The sequence below is a fragment of the Petaurus breviceps genome, unplaced genomic scaffold, assembly GCF_028583685.1.
Source record: "Petaurus breviceps papuanus isolate PSGF00001 unplaced genomic scaffold, PetGlider_PUasm1.0 90903, whole genome shotgun sequence".
In the NCBI taxonomy this organism is placed as follows: domain Eukaryota; kingdom Metazoa; phylum Chordata; class Mammalia; order Diprotodontia; family Petauridae; genus Petaurus; species Petaurus breviceps.
This window is the reverse complement of record NW_027187376.1, coordinates 15,416,600-15,431,871: the sequence shown is the minus strand read 5'-3', so window position 1 is coordinate 15,431,871 and position 15,272 is coordinate 15,416,600. Positions and strand designations below refer to the sequence as shown.

At 39.0% G+C, this 15,272-nt stretch overlaps 1 protein-coding gene across 1 annotated transcript in view; it reads left to right on the top strand.

Annotated features, from left to right (window-relative positions):
* The window catches only part of PARD3B (par-3 family cell polarity regulator beta), a 1,344,967-nt gene that overhangs the window by 1,153,797 nt on the left and 175,898 nt on the right, over nucleotides 1-15,272 (top strand). The window lies entirely within an intron of this gene.

Genomic DNA, 15,272 nt, shown 5'->3' with positions numbered 1-15,272 from the left:
CGTTCAAAGAGCATTGGTTTTTTTTTTCCTCTCAAGAGCCTTACAGTGAAGAGCTTAGACTGAAAGAAGGTGGCATGAAATCTGGAGTAGGCAAATTAAACACAATGAGTGATGAAATGGAAAGGCATTCATTGCAAAGAAGGGAAAGTGAGAGGGGATATCATTAAAGCTTCTAAAGCAGTGTAACTGAGGGCAAATCTGAGGGCAGTGAGGAACACTAAGGGAGCTTTGGAAACCAAAAAAAATCTGAATTTCATCCACAATAAGAACAAAACTTGAACAGCTATGCATGGATAATCAAAGATATCAAAGCAGATAATCTTGGTCATAGAATAGGATGATGAAACTAAAGATCATTTGCCTTTCTGAACTAAGGATGTTGAAATAGGAGTGTCTTTCTGTGTGCTTGACAGAGAATAGAGTGAAATGAAATTCATTGTCATATGTAGAACTGATCCGAGAAAATATTAATCAATCCATGTTGTAGGTGGGGCCCCTGAATTTTGCACACACTCAGTGGATTGACAATGGATTGACAATTCTTCATTCCATTTTACTTTGGTACATTCCAGTGTAGGCTAGGAAGAGAAAAGCAGGGTAAGTGGTAGCCCCAAAGAGTGGGCTCTTGCTTCAGGGCAAAAAGAAAAAAGAAGAAAAAAGCCTTGTTTTCCAGATTTCTTTTGGTCCTGACAACCACCCAGTGCCCATTAGTAACCAGCTTTTGTGTGATAGCATGATATATTGCATATGTTTACAGTTTACATTTCCCCAGCTGTGTGATATTATGCACTTTCAATTAGGTTGGGGAGAGGAAAGGAAATCATGGCATTTTTATGCAGACTGTAAAGTGTAGCTTCACAAGACTGATTACCTTTCAGAGCCTTTCCAATAACCAAGTGGGAAGGAAGGAGCAATTTTTAATCCTTACTGTCAAGCTTCCAGGTTGATAGTATTAAAGAAAGATGGTCAAGTTTTTCTTTGAGGTAAAAAGAAAATATAAATTCCTGTGACTCAGTGATATAGTCATTAAAACTAGGCTGCTAATTCATAGCCACCCCTTGAATCACCTGTTAAGAGAAAACCATTTTTATTCTCAAACTATAATAACAAGAGGTATTCTATAAATACAAGACATGAGAGGGTTCTGGTTAGGGCTGTTGTCATTAGAATCCTTCCTTAACTCAAAGAGGTCACTATCAAACTGTGTCTAGCCATGGACAGTACTGAAAGTAGCCCCTGCCAGATTGCTGCTAGCTCAGAAAACCTATTACAGAGTATCCACTGTGCTATCAGACCTTCCATGATTTTTTTTTCATCTTCCTCATGCATCTGGAAGTTCTTCTGAAGTTTCTTGAAGATAGTTTTAATTTCATCCTTATTGTCAAACTTCTGCGTTAACATAAAAACTCATGTTCTTCAACACCATTATTCTCCGAATGTGACAAATCATAGATCCCAAGAATCACAATTGCTGGTGATCCCAAAAGCAAGTTAATCATGGAAGCATAATGGATGTCAATAGGCTATAACATCATTGCTAATGAAAACTTGCATATGAGAAGTAATATGAAAGACATCATCAAGCAAAGGTAGGATCAGAAAAGGAGGTGGGCTGTCTATGACTTTGTGCTAGTAACCACAAGATGTTCAGAGGTGTAAGTGAAGGCTTCCAGCACCTTAGGTATTTCTTATTTGGAAGACTTATGGAATGACATAGAGAAGAATTCTGTAAGATGAGAAGATGTGAATAGTTTACAAGGTACACTGATGGCCATGAGATTATTTTTGTTTGCTTGCTTTATTGATGGATGTTGCTTTTATGTTTCAAACATTGCCCCTACTCTTTGAGAGCTCTCGTGGGCAAAATAAAACAGTTAAGCAAAACTAACAATAATGAACTCATCTGAAAGTGCTTGCCACTTTCTACATCTGTAGCAACCCCCCAACTTCTATTTTTAATTTTTTTTCAAATGAAATCTATTTTATCTCCCTCCCATCTCCCACTCTATTGCAGGGCAGGGGGCAAGAAAAGAAAATTGCTTTTTAACAGATATGCATAGTCAGACAAACCAATTCCCTTGTTGTCTGGGTACAAAAATATCTGTGTCTCATTCTGCACCTTAAATCTATCACATCTCTGTCAAGAAGTAAATAGTATGTTTCATCATCGATCCTTTGGTATCCCGGATGGTCATTGTATTGATCATAGTTCTCACAGCTTACAAAGTGGTTTTGTCTTTATAGAGTGTCATTGTTATCATGTAAGTTCAGGTTATTCCATTCATCAGTTTATAAAAGACTTTAAAACTGTCCATCTTTATGATGTTGACATTATAGTACAAATTGGTCTTCTACTTTGCCTCCCTCTACATCAGTATAGATTAGGTCTTTCTATGTTTCTTTGAAATTATCTGTTCTCTCATTTCTTCCAGCACAGTAGTATTCTATCACATTCATATACCTATTCAGCCACTCCTCATTTAAGGGCATCCCTTTTGGTCTGTAGATTCTTTTGCCACCACAAAAATTAACTACTATAGAATTTTTTGTGAATATAAAAATCTTTTCCTGCTTCTTTTATTTTTTGGGGGTGTAGGCCTCATCTTGGTGTCTCTGAGTCAAGGGGTCTGAGTTTTGAAAAATAATTTTAATTGGCATCTGCTCAAGAAAAAAGATTTTTTTAAAGTACATCCTGTCCAACATGGATTACATACTTGTCTTGGTTTGCTGTGACTATTTAATAAAAAAAAAAAAAAACTAAAACCACTTTAACTAGAGGTTAAATACTATCACACAGGGAAGATAAGATCATAGGACTCACAACTAGCTTTAAGTCATCCTGACCCCCTTCTCATTTCATAAATGAGGAAACTGAGGCCTAGAGAAGATATGAGGTGGCTAAACTCACTGGATTCCCCAAGTGTTAACTATAATTATACTTAAACTCTGACTTTGCTTTGCTTGGATCCTTATCATTTATTTTTAAATATCATGTTGTATCCACACTTTGCTCTGTAAGTCTCCCAGTGGCATTTAGCCAAAAAGCAATAAAATTCTAGCTTGACTTGGCCATGACTGAATGAATCTAAAAAGGATGAGTCAGCAAAAAGGATACACTCAGGAGTGATTGGAGAGGAGGCAAATACCAGAAGGAAACTGCTGGTAAGAATACGGAGTTACTGCGATTATACCCTGACAGGCTTCATGAGCTACAGAATGGAAACCAGCAGCAATGAGTTCTAAATCCACTCTCACCATAGATGCGCAATGTGACTCAAGGCAGTTATATAATTTACGTGTCTGCAGAGTGAAAGTGATATGAAGTCCCTTTTGCTGTGAAGCCAATATGCCAAGGAAGCATTTCTCCTGCAGATCTAAACCATCAAAAAGTAATTAAGTTAAAGAAAGCTGACTCAGGCTCAATTAGATCAATTGACTTGTCCATTATTGGGCAGCTAGGTGGCAGTGAAGAGAGTGTCAAGTCTAGAATCAGGAAAACCTGAGTTCAAATCTCAGACACTAAGTAGATATGACCCTGGGCAAGTCACTTAACCCTGGTTGCCCCAGTTATTTATCTCTGAAATGAAGATGGAGAAGGAAATAGTAAACCACTCCAGTATCTTTGCCAAGAAAACCCCAAATGGGGTCATGAAGATGTGGTCACAGCTAATTGACTGAACAACAAATGTACAAAGCCCTGGCCAACTCATGTTTCCTAAAATTTTACAACATAAAGAAATAATATAAAGACAAACATAATACCAAAAATATGATTCATTTGTAATATAGGTATTAATCCTGTCTCCCAACATCAATGCAAGAAAATCTGGAATAGGCAAGTTAAACACAATGAGTGATGAAATGGAAAGCATATAGTAATGTACTATTTTGAATGAGTGAGGAAGAAGCAGATATAAGGCAAGTAAGATTAAAAAATTGCAGAATTGTAGTTACATGGATTGTATTCAGGCATCCCCTCTGCCATGTCTTACCAATGGTCATTTAGTCTCATTGTGAGTAATCCCAGTGATGCAGAGCTTACTACCTTGTGAAGCATTTCAGTCTATTTTCAGATGGTTTTAACTGCCAAAAAAAAGAGTTTGTCCTTACATAGGGATTCTTCACCTGGGGTCTCTGAAGTTTTGGTTTTCTTTTCTAATACATTAATAACTATCTCAATATGATGCATTTCTTTTATAATTATATATATTTCATGCATTTGAAAACATTCTCCAAAGGAGTCCCTAGGCTTTCCCAGATTTTCAAAAGAGTCCATGGCACAAAAATTCCTAAGAACCCCTGCCTGTATTAAAAGAATATCTTTCTCCCTTTACCTTCTGCCTGTGGGACCTAGTTATACCATCTAGAACAACACAAAATAAATCCAATCATTCTTCCATATGACAACCTCATGAATATTTAAAGACGAACACCATGTCACTTCAATGTAACGAGTATTTATCAAGTCAAAATATTAGGTGTCGAGAATACAGAAGCAAAAATAAAGCAATGCCTTCCCTCAAGGAGCTTATTGGCTACTAGGAATAATACAATATACATAAAAAAGAAGCAAATTTTAAGGTCATTAGAGGAGAGAGTACATTAACTGCTGTGGGGAGGAGAGGAGAGTTTACCTCCAATACTATGGCCTTGGAAGCTGAGGCTGTGGAGAAAGAGAAGAAACCTCTGAGAAGCTTAAAACCTGGAGGCTTTTATCTCTTGGAGATAAGCTCAGTGCTGAGAGTATCAAGAGTCAGCCTCTGTTTGAATAAGCACAAATTCTAAACGAAAGGAGTCCTCTACTTGACTCTTATGACTGACCCAAGGCCACAGCATCTGCATTGTATACTGAACCCTGGTGCCAGCATCTATTTCTTCCTTCTCTTTTGGGCCCATTGGCTCAGAAACCTGGTATCCCTGGTAACTGAGCCCATACTCCATGTGTCTGACTTGATACTTCTGACCTCTCCCTCAGTAAAAATAGTATTGCCACAAATTTTAATCGTGCTCCTCAGCTTGAGAAATCCTACTCAGTGCCACGGATGACCCCCAAAACAAGCAGATTACATCCTTGGCCCCACCCAGGAGCATAGTTAAGGAACATTATGCTTGTACAGGTGAAGATGTTTTAGAGAATTTTCTTTTTTCACCACATAGAACTTCTTTTTTAGCTCAGAGATAAAATGTTTTATTCATTTCACTAACTTCTAATAAGATTCTCTAACTATAAGCAACTGGAAACCATTCATTTTCCAGAAGTTTTTTTTTAAACCCTGAAAATTAATGGTCAAGTAAATCCTGGGCTATAGGTGCTGAGGGAACGCAGAAGTGTTAAAAGGAGAGCTTTGGGATGAGGTGTTAATCATACAGGAAAATCCAGGTGTGAAAACCACTTCTTGTTCTTGGGGGAAAACAGAATCATTGATATTTCTTCCCCAAAAGAAATTTTGTTCATTTCCAAGGTTAAACATTTCATTTAGCAATAGATCTGTCTTGTAATCTAGTATTCTGGGTTCTGTGTTTGGCATAATCCCTTCCCCCATTAGACTCCTCTCTCCAGCTTTCTCCCTTGAGTTACCCCATCCTCTCTTCCTCTTTCCTTCCCTTTCCCTCTCCCTCCTCCTCTTTGTCTCTCCTGTGATTTTTCACTATTAATTTTACTTTAGATTAATGACTTTTGAGCTCTCACCTCTGACTCGTTGACGTAGTGTGCAGGGACTTGAACAGTGAATAAAGTAAATAACTTAGAGATGTGTGTTTTTTCAGTTTCAACAAACAGAACAGGGATGAGCTCATTTAAGTCTGGGAATCCCAGTTATAAGTGTCATTACCATGGAGAATTAAAATTCATCAGTTGAACCAAGCAATCAGGGAATTTTTTTGTCAAAGAATGTATTATCATCAATTTTTTAAATGACTTTTAAACAATAATGAGAATCCTCTTAATGAAAGAATATCCATGGCTAGATAAGTGCTAATAATAACTGATATACCATTAACTGTACTTTCCTCACATCTCTTCCTCCTAAAACTTGATATTCTCATTAATTTTTTCCCTCCTCTGGGATCCCCACTCACGGGATTATACAAATTCTCCTCCCTTGCCCCAGCAGATTACAGTGATACCCAGTACAGGTCCCCTTCCTTTGTAGCTTACATATGAGATAAGACATAAAATAATTGGTGGATGCCCAAAGATAAATTGCCACACCAATCCCCTTTGCCTTGGCCACCCGTTAGGAAGGATGGGAAGAAAGTTTTCCACCCTGGGTCACCCTGATTTGTTTAAGCAGCCATTTATGCAGATACTAGAGTCTAATAAACTAGCCCACGGCTTGTGTTTATATGTGTTTCTATGTTCAGAAGAGCTGAAAGTGTTTTAGCAAACATTCATCTCATAAATCCCCATAACAGCTTTGTGAAGTAGAAGGAGGTAGAAGGGAGGGCTTTAATATTATTACCCTCTGACATCCAGGGAGGGAGGGGCAAACAAATAAGAAGGAAAGGGACTCAGAGAGTCCTACTGGTCCTGCCTTCCAGGATAGGGCTAAGATTATGAAGGGTTAATAATGATGATGTGTTGTCCTTCAAATCAGGAGGATTGTCATGCACCTGACCCACCATCAGGAGGTAAAGAACTCTGTCATCAGAGGACCTGCATTCAAATGGTGCTTCTGCCCCTCCCTGTCTGTGGAATCTTGAGAAAACATTTAGACTTCTTTGTCCCTCAGTTTAATAGAAGTCTTGGGCTTCAGGACTTTACAGTCTCTTCCAGCTCTCTGTCTGTCATCCTAGCAGTCTATGGCATATGCTTTGAGTTGTTTTGTTTTTTTTTTAATTTTCACTCAGCCTTTTTTGTGACCTGTGGTTTGCATAAGTACACTGGGCCATACCACATACCTTTTCATTATAGTCTTTGCCTGCATTAAGAATTGATTCCAGAGGGCCCTGCTTATAATTTCTCCATTTAATGCAATGTGTAATCAAGAACAGGTCGTTGTTAGGTCAATTCTTCCCCCATATGTATCTTTTCAAATAATAAATAATCAGTAGAATTGGAAAGGGGCATTGAAAAGATAGTTTCAAAGTTAGCCCTCATAAATAACCAATTTCCTGAATAGACATTTTAATATTTATATGCTATGGAATTCCTTCCCCCACCCCCTTGGAGATCTGGCTTAGGACTGATATAAAAAGTATCCAGAAATAGACTGTAAATGCTACCATTTTGCATTAGGTTTCTAATCAGTCCTGGAGACAGCATCTTTAGCTTCGCTTGAGTTTGGTAATACTTTAGCCCTTTCCTGTCTAAATGGCCAAGATCTATATGGTTTAAATGGGAAAACATGAAGAAGAAAAATACAGAATAAGGCTTCTGGGGAGGGGTGTCTGTTGGCATTAATGAAATCAGCACACTATTAACCATCCATGGTCTCATAGGATCATAAATCTAGGGCTGAAAGTGCCTTCAGAGGCTATCTATTCCAATCCTCTCCTTTTATACATAAGGAATCTGAATCCAGCCCAAGGTCAGGTATGTCAGCAGTGGAATTTGAACTCAGGACTTCTGACTTCAGAGCCAATGTTTGTCTCCACTTGCCATTCCAAATATTAAAGCATGCATAAAAAAGATTGCAAGGGAGATTCTCTTCTCAGTCTTGGCATTTCAAATGTGGTAGCTTGGGTTAATATGAGGCCTTCTGATACAAACCTTGAGCCAGCACACTCTATTATCCTGTCCCCATCTTTCTCTGCCAATCTCCAGCATCACCATTACAAGCACAGGCCCAGCTGACGTGGCAATGTCCCTGGCAAGTGCTCTGTATATTCCCCAGAATCTTCTCCCCTTCCTCTCAGCCAATATGGTTTTTGATAGTACCACCAGGCATAGTATCTGTGCCTGACTATGGGAGATGTTAGCATTTCTGTACTAGCTCATGCCTTCATGGGCCCCATCAGTAGAGAAACACTCCAACTTTGATCCTTTCTTTCTGTTTTCTGCCCCCTTGAATCTCGGGCCATAGTTTCCACACTCCAACTTCATTCCAGCTCTTCTTGCAGGAGAGAGGCAGAAGTTGGTAACTTAGCAAGGACCATGCGCATAAGTCTGTTGGTCTCTTCTATGACTGGCACCCAAGAATGCCAAGAAAGGAACAGAAATGAGTGCAAGTTCTTCAGGTCGAGGGACATGATAATAAACATTATAATTATGATATTATAACATTTGTATAGTGCTCTAAGGTCTGCAAAATGCTTACATATATCATCTCGTTTGATCACAAAAGCTTGTTGGGGTAAGTGCTATTATTGTCTACATCTTACAGATGGGGAAACTGAGGCAAAGAGAGATTAAATGGCTTGCCTGCACTCATACAGCTGATGAATGTGTGAGGCTGGATTTGAACTTAGCTTCTCCTGAATCTGAGTCTAGTGCACTGCCTCATCTTCGGTTCCCTGGGACACTCAAGAAATCAATGCATGCTGGTGTCCAGTCTTAGCCAGCTCTTTATGGGATTCGATAGTCAATAACTTCCGAGTCTCAAAATCGTGATGCACCAGTGAACATAACACAGAGAAACCGATATTTTTCTGTAACAATCTTCTCAGCACCTAAATCTCGGAATTGCTGTCAACCTTTATATTTTTTCTATCACATCATTTCTAATAAGAAAAGATTTTTACCGGATCCAGTCATAGCAGGTAAAGAGATAGGGACAGGAGCCTGAACCAGTGGTTTCATTACTAAAGGGGAGTGAGTATCAGATGAGGAAGCACCTCCTACTACTATAAGTCAGCACTCTTTCTGCTAGAAAGAAAAGAGAGTGGCTTAGAAACCAAGAATGTAAGTGACTTGCCCCAGTCACACAGAGAGTATGTGTCAGAGAAAAGACTTGAACCCAGGCCTTCCTGACTCTAAAGCTCTTTATCCGCTGCACTGTGACAATAGATGAGACAGTTCCAAAACCAACTTTATCTAGATGGGTCTCTTAAAGGATAGAGTAGAATAGTAGGCATTAGAGTTCTCCCAGAGGTGAAGCCCACATGGATGGAAGAGGGAAGAAAGCCACTAGCAAAAACCACATGTGATGCTCACATGTAATAGAATAGTACATTTTCAGGCAATTTTCAATGTCATTTTATTATTTACCACTATCCAGGATATCATTTTTCTCTTTTTGCTACTTTCTGTTTGGTTGGTTTTTTTTTTTCCTTTTTGGAGGGGGAAGTCAGGGCAATTGGGGTTAAGTGACTTGCTCAAGGTCACGAAGCTAGTAAGTGTTAAGTGCCTGAGGCAGAGTTTGAACTCAAGTCCTCCTGACTCCAGAGCTAGTGCTCTATTCACTGCGCCACCTAGCTGCTCCCAATTTTTGCTGCTTTCTTACCCCAAACCGGTATGTGATAGATACAGTTATGACCAACTTAAGAAAGCTGATTGTTAAATTTTCAGTTTGAGGATTTACACCTTGGAAGTGGACTTACCATTGTTTAAACTTAAGAAAAGATGGTGAAAATGTTAATCATACACATTGAGCTTAAAATTTTGTTGTATGTATGTTTAGTTTTTCTGGAAAGTTGGTTGTTAAACACTTACCAGCACACCACTTCCCCCAATATATAGCTGAATGAAAGCGCCTTCACCAGCAGTGTGAATGTGAATGAGAATTGAGAAGAGACACATAACTGGAAGGAAATGAGAGAGAATCAATCACTAGTAATATGTACTAAGCTGCCATTAACTTCTAGGCCTTCTCTTTTTCCTCCTTCTTTCTCCCTTCTTCTTTCTCCTAATTTGATACATGCCTGAGCAGAGACATGAGTTGCAGTAATTGCAACTAATAATAACACCATTATATAGCAGTTTGTGGTTTACAAAGTGTTTTCCTAACAATAATTCTGGGAAGGGAGGAACTCAAGTGATATTCACCCCATTTTATAGATAAGTGAATTGAGGTCCAGAGAGATAAAATCTCCTTCTCCTTAAACAAAAATCACCTGTCTTCCTAAATCCCCTGTTCCCTCAGAGCCCCATTAAGTGACCAACAAGATAAGCTAACAAATTTATTCAGATCCAGAGATTAATGACTAATAATGGCTTTAGATATCAATCCTCTTTAGTAAACAGTTGAAGCTTAATTGCCCTTCAGAACCTTAACAAAACCCTAAATAATATGAACATTTCAGGTAGGACCAGGAATAATATTACCTGCTAACATTTGTGTGGCACTTGGCAATTTGTTTTTCCAAGATGTTGACTCTTTTTTCATAATTCTTTTGCATCACTCTCATTTCTTTTCCCAGTTTTTCTTCTACCTCTCTTCTAGGATTGTTAAACTCCTTTTTTGGGCTGTTCCATGAGTTCTTTCTGGCTTGAGACCATTTCCCATTTGGGAGACGGGGCAGGATTGCCCATAGGTGTTTTAACATCGGCGTCCTCTTCTGAGTTTGTGTCTTAATCTTCCCCGTCACTATTATAACTTTGTATGGCCAGATTCCTTTTTTGTTATTGTTTTTTGCTCACCTTTTCTGGCCTTCTTCCTTTCTTTTAAATTTGAGCTCTGGAAGGGGCACTGTCTCAGGCTTCTTGTACCAGAGGCTGCAGGCCCACTCAGTGCTGCACTGATGTTGCCCTGAAGGCCAGGGAGGACCCTTGTGTCTGGTGCTGCTCTGAGAGGGTAGGGTGAGGGTTCCTGCTGCTGATGCAGATCCGTAGAGGTCCGGCAGCTTACCTGGTACTGAGCCAGGTTTCCTAGTAGTGCCATCTAGTGTGTGCTGAGACTGATGGGGGTGTTTCTGCATTTTCTCAGGGCAACCCTGAAGCACAAGGAGTCTGACCACTGGAGACTGCCTCTTTGCTGGGGCTGTGTTAGAGCATGTGGGAATTCTCAGAGCTGGAGTCTGCCCTGTTCCCCTGGCTATGCTGAGGCATGTGGTGGGGTCCTGGTGTTAGCATTTGCCTGCTTCACTACAGCTTAAGATCTACTGATGGTTGGCTGAGGTGGGGCTTGCTACAATGCTTCCTATCCTGAACTGCACTCCCCTTTTTTTTCCCAGTGAGATATCTTTCTTGGCAATCTTCCAACTTTCTTAGAGTTTCTTCTCCCCCCTCCCCAGCTTTTTGCTGGTTGTGCTGTTCCAGGATTTGTTTTGGGGTACTATTTCATGGTTGTTTGGAGGTGAATATGGCTCCCAGAGAACATGAAATATGGCTCCATCTTGGCTCCCAAAAGTCCTTTCCGGCACTTGACAATTTGCTATGGCTTCCATACACTTCCACTCATTTAGTACTGAGAGTTTCCCTGTGAGGTGACTAAATGAGAATATTATTATCCCCTCTTTGCTGATGAGGAATCTGAGACTCCTAGAGGTTAAGTAACTTGCCATGAATCATATAGCTAAATTCCAGTTTTAGTTATGTTCTTTCCAGCATACTACAGAGGAAGAACCCAAATGCCATCCTATAAATGGCCACCAAGTCCACCTAGGTAAAAATCATTATCTGCTTAAATATGGGACCGAAGTTGTTAAATTTCCAAGGTAGAAGAAGCAGTGCTTATAAGATATACTTTAGAAGCACTCAGGATTCTTCAGGCAGAAAGAGAGAAATGTGAGAATTTTGGTATAATAAAGTGTTGTCTTCCTTTTATGGCACGGGATTCTTGGATAAAAAACAGAATCAGCCAGAGGATCACAAAATGCCAAATTTGCTAGGAACCTCTGATTGTTTATGTGCACGTTGGGTGTAAAATTCTTTCATCAATCAGGTCATTTCTGTTTCTAATTAGAATCTTAATGCATTTGACACCTGCACATATATACTCAGTCAAAACAGAATTTTGCTTTGCCCAGAAACAACAGATAACCAAAACGGAGATTGTAACCACTTGCATTCCACCAATTCCCATGCTTGCTACATCCAGAGCTTTTGGCCCTCGACTTACAATGTGAGTCAGAGAATACTCAGCTATTTTCCCGTTTTAAGTTATAGTGTTGTAAAGCATCTTTAATGAGAAACCCTTCAATTTTGCTCATTCCAGAGGCATGGTTTTAGTAGATGACACAACGTAATTTTAATCTATACTTCTTTATTTATGTTTGCTCTTGGAATTTCTGCATTAGAAGCTAAGACAAATGGCCCAAATTACCATAATTTCCCCATATGTAACCTGTACAATCCTGAAGAATATTACTGCCACCAATCAAATTGATTACATATTCATATTCTGCTCCCTGAAGTTTGGTGTTGAGTTTGATGCTTGCTGTCCAACAAATCACAGATGTGAGCCATTCACTGGCTTGAGGGTCAGAGCCCTCTGTGTAGCGTTATGAATCTACATGGAAATCCTATGTGCTAAATTTCCCACTTGGACCTTGTCTTTAGTTGACACTTGTAAAATTGCCAGTAACAACTGACTTCCCTGGAGATTACAATGATCAGGGGCCTGATTGGAGCACAAGTTATTTCAGCTGCAGTGGTCAATCACGTTTGCTCTAAATGTTCCCTCTTTGTTCGATTTGAACTAGCTCATCTAATTGAAGTCAACCACAGACACAAAAGGGGCTTATTATTGGATTTTGCCATTTTTGAGTGCTAGGACCAGACCAAGAGATTCTTCCATGAATGGTTTTGATTTTATTACACCCTTCACTTAAAAGTCTGAGAGATTGACTAGGAGCTCCACCATATTAGCACTCCCTGCTTGAATTCCATTCAGCAACCATTTACCATGCATTTATTAAGTGTTTACTGTGTGCTGGCCCTGCTACTCTTGGTACTGGAACCCAGTTGTATATTAGGAAGATGAAGACTTTCATATGTGTGCTACCTGTAATCATCTAGAAGACTCACAATTTGGCTGGAAGCGGGTTCTGGTCCCTTTAAAATAATATGCAGGAAAGTATGCGGGTTAACATTTCACTGCACATTAATTCTTTTTTTAAAAACTGTCATTTAATTTTAAATGCTAATATGCATATGGTTAATTAAGAAGCCAGAATTGGCTATAAGCTTGGTGAGCTCTTAGAGAAGGGAGAGTGAGATCATTACGCTTCTGCTCATGGATAGCTATTTGTGAACCAGCTGATAATGTGCAAAATTAAGATTTCGTAAGTGGCATTTTAAATGAATGGTTAATGGCTGAAGATTAATTAAACAGTCAGAGTTGCTCAGAAGAGAAGCTGTTAAAAATTGTGTTTATAGGCTAGTCACTTGCATGCTGAAACCAAAATCCTGATGGATGGTGGCATCTCTGTTTTCTAGGAGAGCATTTTAACTAAGTTCTTGAGTGGGAAAATCCACCATTGTGTACAATAGTTATGGGGTCCTCTGGGGCTCTCTTTCAAAACAAAAAACTGGAAAGGAGAAGAAGGTGACCAGAAAAAGCTTTTACTGATGAGATTTTTCCCCGAAATTCTTCACTCAAACTTCGTCACCCCCAAATATAGATAGGTATATACATACATAGGTAGATACATGCATACATATATTCATAGATAGATAGACAAACATATATTATATATACACATATCTATACATGCATATAGATATTATACATACATATTATACACTTTATGTAGATGTAGATGTATATAATGTGTGTCTTTACCAAGATATTTTCAAGAAGTTACTCTATCGTTCTGTATGAGGGGGGAAAAAATTCTATCAGGAATTCTTAGCCTGGATTCTCTTTACTTGTTTTTTAAAAATATATTGTGATAACTGTATTTCAATACCTCTACAAATTTTATTTTATACATTTAAAAACATTATTCTAAGAGGGGTCTTAAGATTCACTAAGCTGCCAAAGGGGTCCATGACTCAAAAAAACATCAAGAACCTCTGCTCTCAATTTCTTCTTTTGGATCAACTCAGCAAATGTACATTGAATACCTACTACGCGTAAGATGCTGTTCTAAGCATTGGCGGTTGGGGGCGGGGGGAAGGATACAAAGATAAAAAAGATCCTCTCCTGAATAAATTTGCAGTCTTTTCCCGCTAGAATGAATATTTCCTTCCATATTTCTGAAAACACTAACCCTCTTTTGGGGAAAATGTTCTTTTAATAGATCTGGCTGTACTACACAAGATTCTTGAGGGAAGAGACTGTTTCCTACACATTTTCCTTTCTTCTATGATGCCTTACACAAAATAGGCATTCAGTAAATGTTTGCTGAATGAATCATCTATAAATTAGTTTCCTCAAATTGGCTATTTCAGTATTATAGGCTCTTCTTAAGTGCCTATCTGGAAGTCCTGGTATATTTTCCTGTAAATTACATGGGAGTGAATTTTACTTATGCAAAACATCTCACAGCGTTCAATTAATTTTCTTCTTGAATTCATCTGACCTAGCCCTCAGCTTGAAGGCAATATGATATACTGGAAGCAGTAGGATCCCTGAGAGCCGAATTCTAGTCTTCAGCACGACCACTTACTAGCTTTGTGACCCTAGAGAAGTAATTTAATAAAATCCCAGAGTCTGAAATCTAGATGGAACTTTAGAAGCTGTCTAGTGTCTCTAGTTCAACTCTTTATACAAATCCCTATCACAGAGACCTCAATGTCATCTAGCCCTCACCTGAAGACTCCCAGTGAAAAGTAACTCACCACCCCCTGAGATACAGCCCATTCTAGCTAGGGACTGCCCTAATTATTAGGAAGATTTTTTTCTTACATCAAAACTAAACTTGTCTCTTGGAAATATCCACCCATTGTTTCAAATCTGTCCTTTGCAGCCAAGTAGAATAAGCCTAATCCTCCTTCTGTGTCATATTCATTGAGATACATGAAAACAACCATCACGCCACCATCATGGTCATCCTGCTTCAATCCATCATTGATCTTGGTGTGACATATCCCACAGTTCTCTCACTGTCCCTGATGCCTTCTTCTTCTGAACATGCTAAAACTTTAAGTGACTTAGCCCAAGATCACATAGGTAATATGTGCAGCTTCTGCCTCTAAATCTGATTTTCTTCCCATGCCACCATATCCTCTGAACAGAGTTAAAATGCCATCTCTGGTCTTCTTGTCTCTAGGCTAACAACAATAATGATTTAATATTCGTTATTGCACAACAGTACTGCCTTTTTATAATGCCCTATTATTATAAATCCTAAAATCTCAATATATGTTTGACAATGACTGTCTGGCACACTTAGACATATTATTTGAAGTTCTGTTTTGCCACAGCATTTCCCAGATCTCACCTCCAGCCTCTAGTGCTCTATAAGTGCTTTCTTTCTAAGGCCTAAGCTTGACCTAATGTCATAGA